This window comes from Harpia harpyja, chromosome 19 (genome assembly GCF_026419915.1).
Source record: "Harpia harpyja isolate bHarHar1 chromosome 19, bHarHar1 primary haplotype, whole genome shotgun sequence".
Lineage (NCBI taxonomy): Eukaryota > Metazoa > Chordata > Aves > Accipitriformes > Accipitridae > Harpia > Harpia harpyja.
This window is the reverse complement of record NC_068958.1, coordinates 58,524-67,242: the sequence shown is the minus strand read 5'-3', so window position 1 is coordinate 67,242 and position 8,719 is coordinate 58,524. Positions and strand designations below refer to the sequence as shown.

General features: G+C 50.2%; 2 long non-coding RNA genes across 3 annotated transcripts; one reads left to right on the top strand and one right to left on the bottom strand.

The window, feature by feature from the left end:
• Positions 1-2,644: 2,644 nt before the first annotated feature.
• LOC128154843 (uncharacterized) lies at positions 2,645-4,987 on the top strand. 2 transcript variants are annotated; one of them, XR_008239436.1, is made up of 4 exons: positions 2,645-2,756; positions 2,870-3,140; positions 3,318-3,423; positions 4,580-4,987. It is a non-coding gene; the product is annotated as an uncharacterized LOC128154843 (long non-coding RNA). The 2 variants fall into 2 exon arrangements; XR_008239435.1 differs by having other exon boundaries at positions 4,538-4,987.
• A 2,186-nt stretch (positions 4,988-7,173) lies between these two features.
• Positions 7,174-8,323, bottom strand: LOC128154778 (uncharacterized). Its single transcript, XR_008239423.1, has 2 exons — positions 8,184-8,323; positions 7,174-7,416 (listed from the first exon to the last, which is right to left on the bottom strand). It is a non-coding gene; the product is annotated as an uncharacterized LOC128154778 (long non-coding RNA).
• Positions 8,324-8,719: the final 396 nt, after the last annotated feature.

The following is an 8,719-nucleotide window of genomic DNA, read 5'->3' as shown; positions in this document are numbered from 1 at the left end:
CGAGTCATTTTAACAACACTTAGAGCAGTAAAGGTCTGGGCGAAGAACCTTGGCTTCATTATTCAAGACTAAAGAAAGCACCAACAGGAAATTGGAAGTCTAAAGAAACTGGCCCTTTGAAACTGAAAACCTATAAGTAAGTTTCACATTATCTATTTGGGAAAACAATTGTGTAAAATTTATAATATTGGGGTTGCTATTAGGAATATTGTCAAGGGCAGTAATCTTTTTGTGTGTTATAGGGCTTAAGTATTTTTTTTGAGGGGTTCTAAACATAAGATAAACAAAATGAAACAATTATTGTTTGAGCTATTAATCTTGATATTAACCGTTTCTGTAATTTTGATTAAAAAAAAAAAATTCTAGTTTTGGAATTGATTCGAAGTTTTGTAAAGACACAAAATTTAACCTCGATAACAGCCTGCCTTCCGATTCCAAAGTCAGATGAAAATCTAGTTCCGTGGAGAATACTGACACTGAATTTAACCAAAACTTGAGAAAAGACGTAGAACAATGAGAATCATTTCAGCAAATTAAATTGGATGGATTTAAAAGGCAATTATTTTTTTAAATTTGAAAGAAGGAATTATAGCATTTTGAATTATAACATTACCAAACCATCCACCTCACGGACAAAAGAATAAATTTATCGCCCTTCGGGAGAAACTTGTGCAAAGACCCCTTGGGGCTGTCAGTTGCCAAAACCGTAGAGACAAGTGCAGAAAGGAACTTGGGATCCTATTTAAAATATAAAACGATGTTTAGAATTTACTGGAGTTCCAGGATCCTTGTTAGATCCACCCAGAGTCAGGACCATCTAGGGAAATTTAGACTGGTTTAGACACACAGAGAAAAATCACACATCCTAAAGAGAAGGGTATGAAAGTTTAGACTTGCAACTCCTCTGACCCCAAAATCCAAAGACTTTCTCTAGTAGCTAAAGCTCTAAGATGGGGCATGTATTTGTAGAAAGTAGAATAATATTTTAAATGATCCTGGGTCCCCTCTTAATAATGGAAAAAAATTAGCTTGGAAGTGACTGTATTAAAGGACAGGTGAAAAGTTTAGGGTTGTTAACTGTTTGGGTGAATAGTGATGATATACGATCCACTCACCTTTTCCTGAAGGACAAAAGCAAATAATGGACTTTAGACTTAGTAACTCTATCCTCTCTCTGGAAGAAATCTCCCTTGTGGCCTCGGCGGTGGACCTGGGTAAATCGAAAAGATGATACCTGGCAATTGCCAAGTCTTAGAACTAAAATAAGACGGGTATTAAAATCTGTATTTTTACCCCAGTGAACAGCTCGTCAAGAGTCATCTTACTTTGACATCTTTCATTCCATAAACGAAGCGCCTGCTTCTGAACTTCCCATGGGTGTTCTGGAGTTTTATTCGGGATTTCGGTACCACAGCTGCGGGCCGGGGCTGGAGGAGCCCCAGGTGCGGGCAGTGAGGCTGATGGTGACGGCCTCTCCCTGGGAAGGGGGGGCTGCCGGGGGAGGGGCCGCGGCGGGGCCGGTGGGAGCCTAGGCAGGAGCGGAGCAGAGCAGAGCGGTGGCCGGGCTGCGGCTGCCCCTCGGGAGAAGGTGAGCGGGGCCGGGCGCCCCTCGGACCGCGACCGTCCCAGGCGGGGGTGGCCCGGGGGAGGTGGGGGCCGCCTGTGCCGAGGCCGGGGGGGGGGGCCGGGGCCCTGGGGGCTCGCGGGGGGCCGGGAGCACGTGGGCCGGGGGGGGGCCCGGGCCCCGTGGCGGGGCTTGCGCAATCGCCCGGCGGGTCCCGGGGAAAGCCCCGAGGAGGACGGCGGGGTCCGTGCCGGACGCGCGGAGCGGCAGCGGGGCGGGGCCGCGCCGTGCCGGAGCGGCGGCGGCGGGCGCTGCCCGGAGCCGGGCGGGGGTTGCCGCGCCGTGCCGGAGCCGGCGGCGGGAGCACGCCGGAGCTGCCCGGAGCGGCGCTGGGTGCCCGGCGGGGATTGCGGCTGCGCCGGCGTGGGGGTGGGCGGAAACGGAAGCGGCGTCCCCTCGGGGTCAGGCAGCGGGGCTGGCTGCCTCCCGGGGCATGCCGGGAGTTGTAGTTTTCGCGGACTCGGCGGCCGGCCAGCTCCGTGGCTCTCGGGAGCGGCGTAGTCCTCGCTGCCGCCGCGGCCCCCGGAGTCAGACCAGGTCAGACACAGGACCGTTGCCGGTTTCGCGTGGTTTTCCGCGGGCTTCCTGCCGCGCCCGCTCCCCGACCAGCCCTCCCGGGCGCATGCGCCGTTCTGCGCGTGGGGCACCCCGGCGCTCGCGCGCCGGCTCCGGCCCCTCCGGCGCATGCGCGGTCCCCGGGAGCAGCGTGGCGGCTCGCAGGGCGCGGGTCTGGGTGGCAGCGGGCGAGCGCCGGGACTGCGGGTGAGACGAGCGATCCCTTTCAGCGGGGGCGGGGGTAGGGGGTGCCTCCTGCCCCCTGGCGGGATGGGAAGCTGTGAAGCTGCCGCTGCGGCAGGCTGCCGGTCCGCCGGAGGCGAGCCGGGCCAGGGCAGCGCTGGGGAGTTCCCTGAGTGCCGGTAGAAGGGAAGAGGGGACGGAGGCGGGCACCCCCCAGGCGCGGCTAGCGGGCGCCTGCCCGAGTCGCCAGAGCTCCCCCGGCCCCACTTGGCCTGTGCGGCTGCCCCCAGCTCCAGCCCCTCCCCTGAAGCCTGTGCTGTAGCCGCAGGCAGCCCCCGAGCCCTGTCGCGAGGGCAGCAAGCTGGCCCTGCGGTGGTCTGGAGTCTCCCTTAACGTGGGTGCCGTTAGCAGCGGCGCGGGGAACGAGCAGCGTCTGCGGAAGGAGGGGCTCCGGCCAGGGTCGAGCTGCGGTAATAATGGTCACTGCTGCCTCTTTCCTTCTCCCAGAGGCCACGCTGTGGGTGCGGTTGTCCGTTCGTCCCCTGGGGATGCCGTTGACTGCAGCAGCCTCAGGCTTGCGTGGGCTGTCTCTGCCTGGCCTCCCTCTCCTTGCGGCGCGGGAGCACAGAGGGACAGGTGGAGCGCTTACTGGCTGTGGACAGGAGCTGCTGAAGCTGACGCTGAAGCTGGAGAGGCCACAGAATGGTAAAGCTGCTGAAGAATAAAATAAAGAGGATCCAGCCACCAGCTGCAGACAGGAGATAGCCTGCCTCTCCAGGTGAGGATGGATCCTTCCTAGTGTAGTCCGCAGCAGGTCCGATCACCAGTGTGCACGGCAGGGTCTGTATGCATAACCAAAACCACAGTACAGCCATGTAGTGTGTGTGCATGTGATGCTGTGTTTCTAGGAAGCCTCATATTGTAAGAGCTGGAAGACACCATTCTATTCTCTTAGGTGGATGACAGTCAAGTGAGTGCAGCTACAGAGGAGGAAGGGAGAGGGAGAGAGAGACAGACATGTCTGAACTGTCAAATTCTCCCAGCAGCTCCAACAGCAGGAGGTACAGTGAGTCCTGGACCCCTGGGGCTGTGTCACCCCTCTTCTGCATCCCAGTCCCTCCCTGCCCCCACCTTCTCTTTCTCTCACTGCTTTAATTTTTTTGTGGTTTTTTTTTTTTCTGTACCTCTCCCTTTCTTGTTCTCTAAGTCCCCCTCTTTCTCTGTTGTTCTGCCTCTCTGTTTTCTTTTTCTCTCTGCACTTCTGACCTGTCCCATCCCTCTTTTTTTTTATTCTCTGTCTCTGCCTTGCAGCCCATCACTACTTTGTCTTTCTCCATCTATCCGTCTGTCTTCTTATCCCAATCTTGTTAATTCCTCCCTGTCTGCCCTTTAGCCCTTCACAATTCCCACCGCTCTCACCTGTCTGATGCTGTGTCTCTATTTTTAAATTCCTTTCTCTGCCCTGTATTCTGGATACACTTTTACTTTCTTAGATTCTCTTGTTCCAGGTCCCTGTCCCTATGTTTTAACTTCTTCCCTCACTGTCCCATAGCCCATTTTTGTCTTTATTATTCTCTCTCTGTCTGGTTCCCTGTCCCTATTCTTTATTTCCCCTCTCTCTCCCCTTTAGATCATCAGTGTTTTTGATATTTCTCAGTCTCTCTCATCTACCTCACTGTCCCGTTTTTTAATTCTTCCTTTTGCCCTGTGGCTCATCACTAATATTTGTTTTTATCCATCTCTCTGTCTGGTACCCTCTCCTTTTTTATTAGTTCCTCCTCTCTGTCCTGTAGCCCATTGCTATTTCCCCACCCTGTCTCTCTCTGTCTCCCTTTCCTTACTTTTCAATCCCGCCTCTCTGCCCTGTAGCCGATCACTGTTGTAGTGAGTTTGTGTGGCAAGCTGGGGCAGGGGAGTGGATAGGGGCTGCAGGGGTGGGTTCTTTGAGAAGACACCAGGACTTGCCCCCATGTTGGGCACAGCCAGTTCCAGCTCCAAGATGGAGCTGCTACTGGTCAAAGCTGAGCCAACCAGCAACGCTGGTAGCACCTCTGTGATATTTAAGAAGGGCTAAAAAAAAGCTGTGCAGAAGCTGTCAGTCCTGCAGACACCAAGGTCAGTGAAGAAGAAAAAGGAGGTGGTGATCCAGGTCCTAAAGCAGAGATTCCCCTGCAGCCTGCAGTGAAGACCATGGTGACACAGGCTGTCCCCCTGCAGCCCACGGAGGTCCATGGCGGAGCAGATATGCACCCTGCAGCCGACGGAGGACCCCTCGCCAGAGCAGGCGGATTCACCCGAAGGAGGCTGTGACGCTGTGGAGAGGAGCCCACACTGGAGCAGGTTTTCTGGCAGGACCTGCGGCCCCATGGGAGTGACACCACACTGGAACAGAAGAAGAGCACAAAGCAGGGAGGAGCAGCAGAGACAACTTGTGATGAACTGACTGCAACCCCCCCCTCCTTCTCCCCCTGTGCTGCTCGGTAGGAGGAGGTAGAGAAGTCAGGAGTGAAGATGAGCCCAGGAAAAAAAGAGAGGGGTGGGGGGAAGGTGTTTTTCAGATTTGTTCGTATTTCTCATTATTGTACTCTGATTTTGACTGACAATAAATTAATTTCCCCAAGTCGAGTCTGTTTTGACTGTGACAGTAATTGGTGAGCGATTGCTCTGTCCTTATCTTGACCCACAAGCTTTTTTGTTGTATTTTCTACCCTCCGGTCTTGTTGAGGAGGGGGAATGGTAGAGTGGCTTGGTGGACGCTCGTCAGCCAGCCAAGGTCAACCCACCACAGTTTCCTTCTCTCAGGCTCCCTGTCCCTATTTTTAAAATCTGGCCTATGTTTCTTGTATGTCGTCACTTTTGAAACTTTCTACTTCTCCATCCTTATTTAAATTCTTGCATGTTTCTTAAACCCAGTTGCTTTTTAAATTTTCTTGCTACTTTTCCTTCTTTTTGTCTCCCTGACCTTATTTTAATTTCTCACCTGTGTTTCTTGTACCCTGTTGCTTTTCAAATTTCGTTCTTATGTCTCCCTCTATGCAGCTCCATGTACCTACTTTTTGATTCTTGTACCCTGTTGCTTTCAAAATTTTCTGTTTCCTTCTATCCATCTCCCTGTCTCTAGTTCTTAACTCTTCCCTCTCTGTCCTGTACCCTGTCACTTCTTAGATTTTCTTTCTACGTCTCCCTCTTTCTGTCTCCCTGTGCCTATTTGTTAGTTCTTGCCTATGTTTCTCATATGCTGTTGCTTTTTGAAAATTTTCTCTCTACCTGGCTCCCTGTTTCTGTTTTCTAGTTCTTGCTGTTTCTTCTCCCATATCACTTGAGAATGTTTCCCTGTCCCTTGTCCTGTCTTTATCTTGTTGTCCTGCCAGTCCCTTCACCTTCTCTCCCCCACTTCCTATTATTTATTCCTCCATCTCCATCCCTGTTGTTTTGCTCAGTCTCTCTGCGCTTCTCTCTCTACACTGTTTTCCTGCTTCTCGTCCCTCTCTTGTTCCCAGCATCCCATTTTCTGGCTCCCTGTCTTGCACCTCTGTGTCCCTCTGTCCTTCCTCCTGCTTTACTCTTCCCTTTTATCACCCCATCCTGCTGCCTTTGGGCACTGAGCCTTGTAGCCAACTCATTGCCAGGATTTCTTATATGCATTAATGAATAAATTTTTCCTGCCTCCTCTGTGTCCCTGGATGTGGGTAGGTGCAGGGGCAGGGATAATATGCTGTGGGGCTTTGGCAATGGCCCCTGTTCCTGATGGGCTCCAGCTGGGGCTGGGATGGCCCCAGGTGTGGCCAGTGAGGTTGAGGATGGGGCTGGCCCTGCTGTGTGAAGGGGCTCCAGCTGTAAAGGGGGCTGCCTGGGCAGGGGAACTGGCTGAGGAGGGAGTCCAAGGGGGTCTGGCTGGTAGGTGCCTGCAGCAAGGAATGGCCAGTCCCTGTGGCAAGGAAGGATCCCTCTGAGCTGTTCCTGGCCTCTGTTGGCTACATGCGTGAGCTGCCACGTATCAAGGAAGCCTTGTGGATGAGGAGCATTGAGGCGTCCGCTGCGTGCTGCCGAGTGGGTGAGGGTCAGGCAGCCGGCACTGGGGAGGAGGAAGGGGCAGAGGCAGAGAGAGAAACGTCAGGGCAGTGAAGGTCTCCTGCCGGCACCAGGAGCTGTGGTGAGTCGCACATCCTCTCCTCTACATCCTGGCCCACCTCTGCCTCCCTTCCTCCGTCTCCCTCTCTGCCTGCCCACCTATGTGTATGGCTCCTCAAAACTTGTTATTCTTCTGTCAACTCTGCCCAGTACCCTGTTGCCTTTTAAATGTTTAATATGCCTCTCTCTAACCAGCTGCTTCTCCCTGTTTTTTATTTTTTCTGCACCGCCTTGTACCCCATTACTTTTAAAATTTAATTTCTATGTTTTCCCCTCTCTGTCTCCCTGACCCTATATTTTAATTCTTCCCTCTTTGTCCTGTACCCAGTTGCTTGAGACTGGCTGGGCATCGGTCAGTTGGTGGTAAGCAAATGTTTTCATTTGCTGTTTTTTTTTTTTTCTGTTACAACTTTTAAAAAAAAGTCTTTTTAATTATTAAACTTTTTATATCAACCCATGAGTTTCTCACATTTACCCTCCTGATTCTCCCCCTATCCCACTGTAGGAGGGAGTAAGTGAGCAGCTGTATGGTACTTAGTTGCCAGCCAGGGTTAAACCACGATGCTACATCTACATTTATGAAGCTGCCTATTGCTATTTTTTCATTATTTCCTGTCTGTTGTGTACCCTGTTGCTTTGAAAATTTGCTTTCTATGTCTACTTTTATCCAGTTTACTGTCTTTATTTTTTATCTCTCTGTCCTGTGCCCCTGTGATACTTTTAAATTTCCTTTATATTTCTCAGTTTTAGTTCACTGTGGCTATTTTTAAAATTTTTTCTGTCCTGTACCCAATCACTTCTTAAATTTTCCTTCTATGTCTACTTCTATCGAGCTGTGTATCACTGTTTTTTAATTCTTTCCTCACTATTGTGTACCCCGTTGCTTTTTACTTTTTCTTTCTATGTCTACTTTAACCTATTCACTGTCTTTAAGTTATTCCCGTCTGTCATGTAGCCCATCACCTTTTAAATTTTCTTCCTATGTCTGTTTGTTTAGTTAGCTGTCCCTATTTTTTAATTCTTTTGTCTCTGTCATGTACCCTGTTGTGCTGGTTTGGGCTGGGATAGAGTTGATTTTCCTCCCAGTAGCTAGTATGGGGCTACGTTTTGGAGTTGTGCTGAAAACAGTGTTGATAACACAGGGATGTTTTTGTTATTGCTGAGCAGTGCTTGCTCAGAGTCAAGGGCTGTTCTGCTTCCCACCCTGCCCCACCAGTGAGCAGGCTGGGGCTGAACAAGGAGCTGGGAGGGGACACAGCTGGGACAGCTGACCCCAACTGACCCAAGGGCTGTTCCAGACCATACGATGTCATGCTCAGCATATAAAGCTGGGGGAAGGAGAAGGAAGGGGGGACATTCAGAGCGATGGCATTTGTCTTCCCACATAACCGTTACGCATGATGGAGCCCTGCTTTCCTGGAGATGGCTGAACACCCGCCTGCTGGCGGCACGCTTCAAGGAATGAATTCCTTGTCTTGCTTTGCTTGTGCGCGTGGCTTCTGCTTTACCTATTAAACTGGCTTTATCTCAACCTGTGAGTTTTACTTTTTTTCTGGTTTTTCTCCCCCATCCCACTGCAGGGGGGCAGCGAGCAAGCGGCTGGGTGGTGCTTAGTTGCCAGCTGGGGTTAAACCATGACACCTGTCACTTTTTTCCAATTTGCTTTCTATGCCTACTTTAACCTATTCACTGTCTTTGTTTTTTAATTTTATCCTCTGTCCTGTACCATCTCACTTTTAACATTTTCTTTCTGTGTCTGTTTGTTTGCTGTCCCTATTTTTTAATTCTTTCCTGTATGTCCTGTAAGCAGTTGCTTTTTAAATTTTCTTTCTATGGCTAGTTTTATACAGTTCAACTGTCTATATATTTTTAGTTTTTTCATCTCTGTCTTGCACCTCATTGTTTTAAAAATTTTCTTTCCATCTGTCTATTTATCTATTTTTCTCTCCCTATTTTTAAATATCTTTCCTGTCCTGTATGCCATAATTTTTTAAATTTTCCTTCTATGTCTACTTTTATCAAGCAGTGTATCACAGCTTTTTGATTCTTTCCTGGCTGTCGTGTACCCTGTCACTTCTTACATTTTCTTTCTCTGTGTCTCTCTATTATTCACCCTATCCTTATTTTTTATTTTTTTCCCTAGCCTTTCTTTAATGCTGTCACTGTTAAAATTTTCTTTCTGTGTCACCTTTTATCCAGTTCACTTTGTTTTTTAATTTTTCCGCT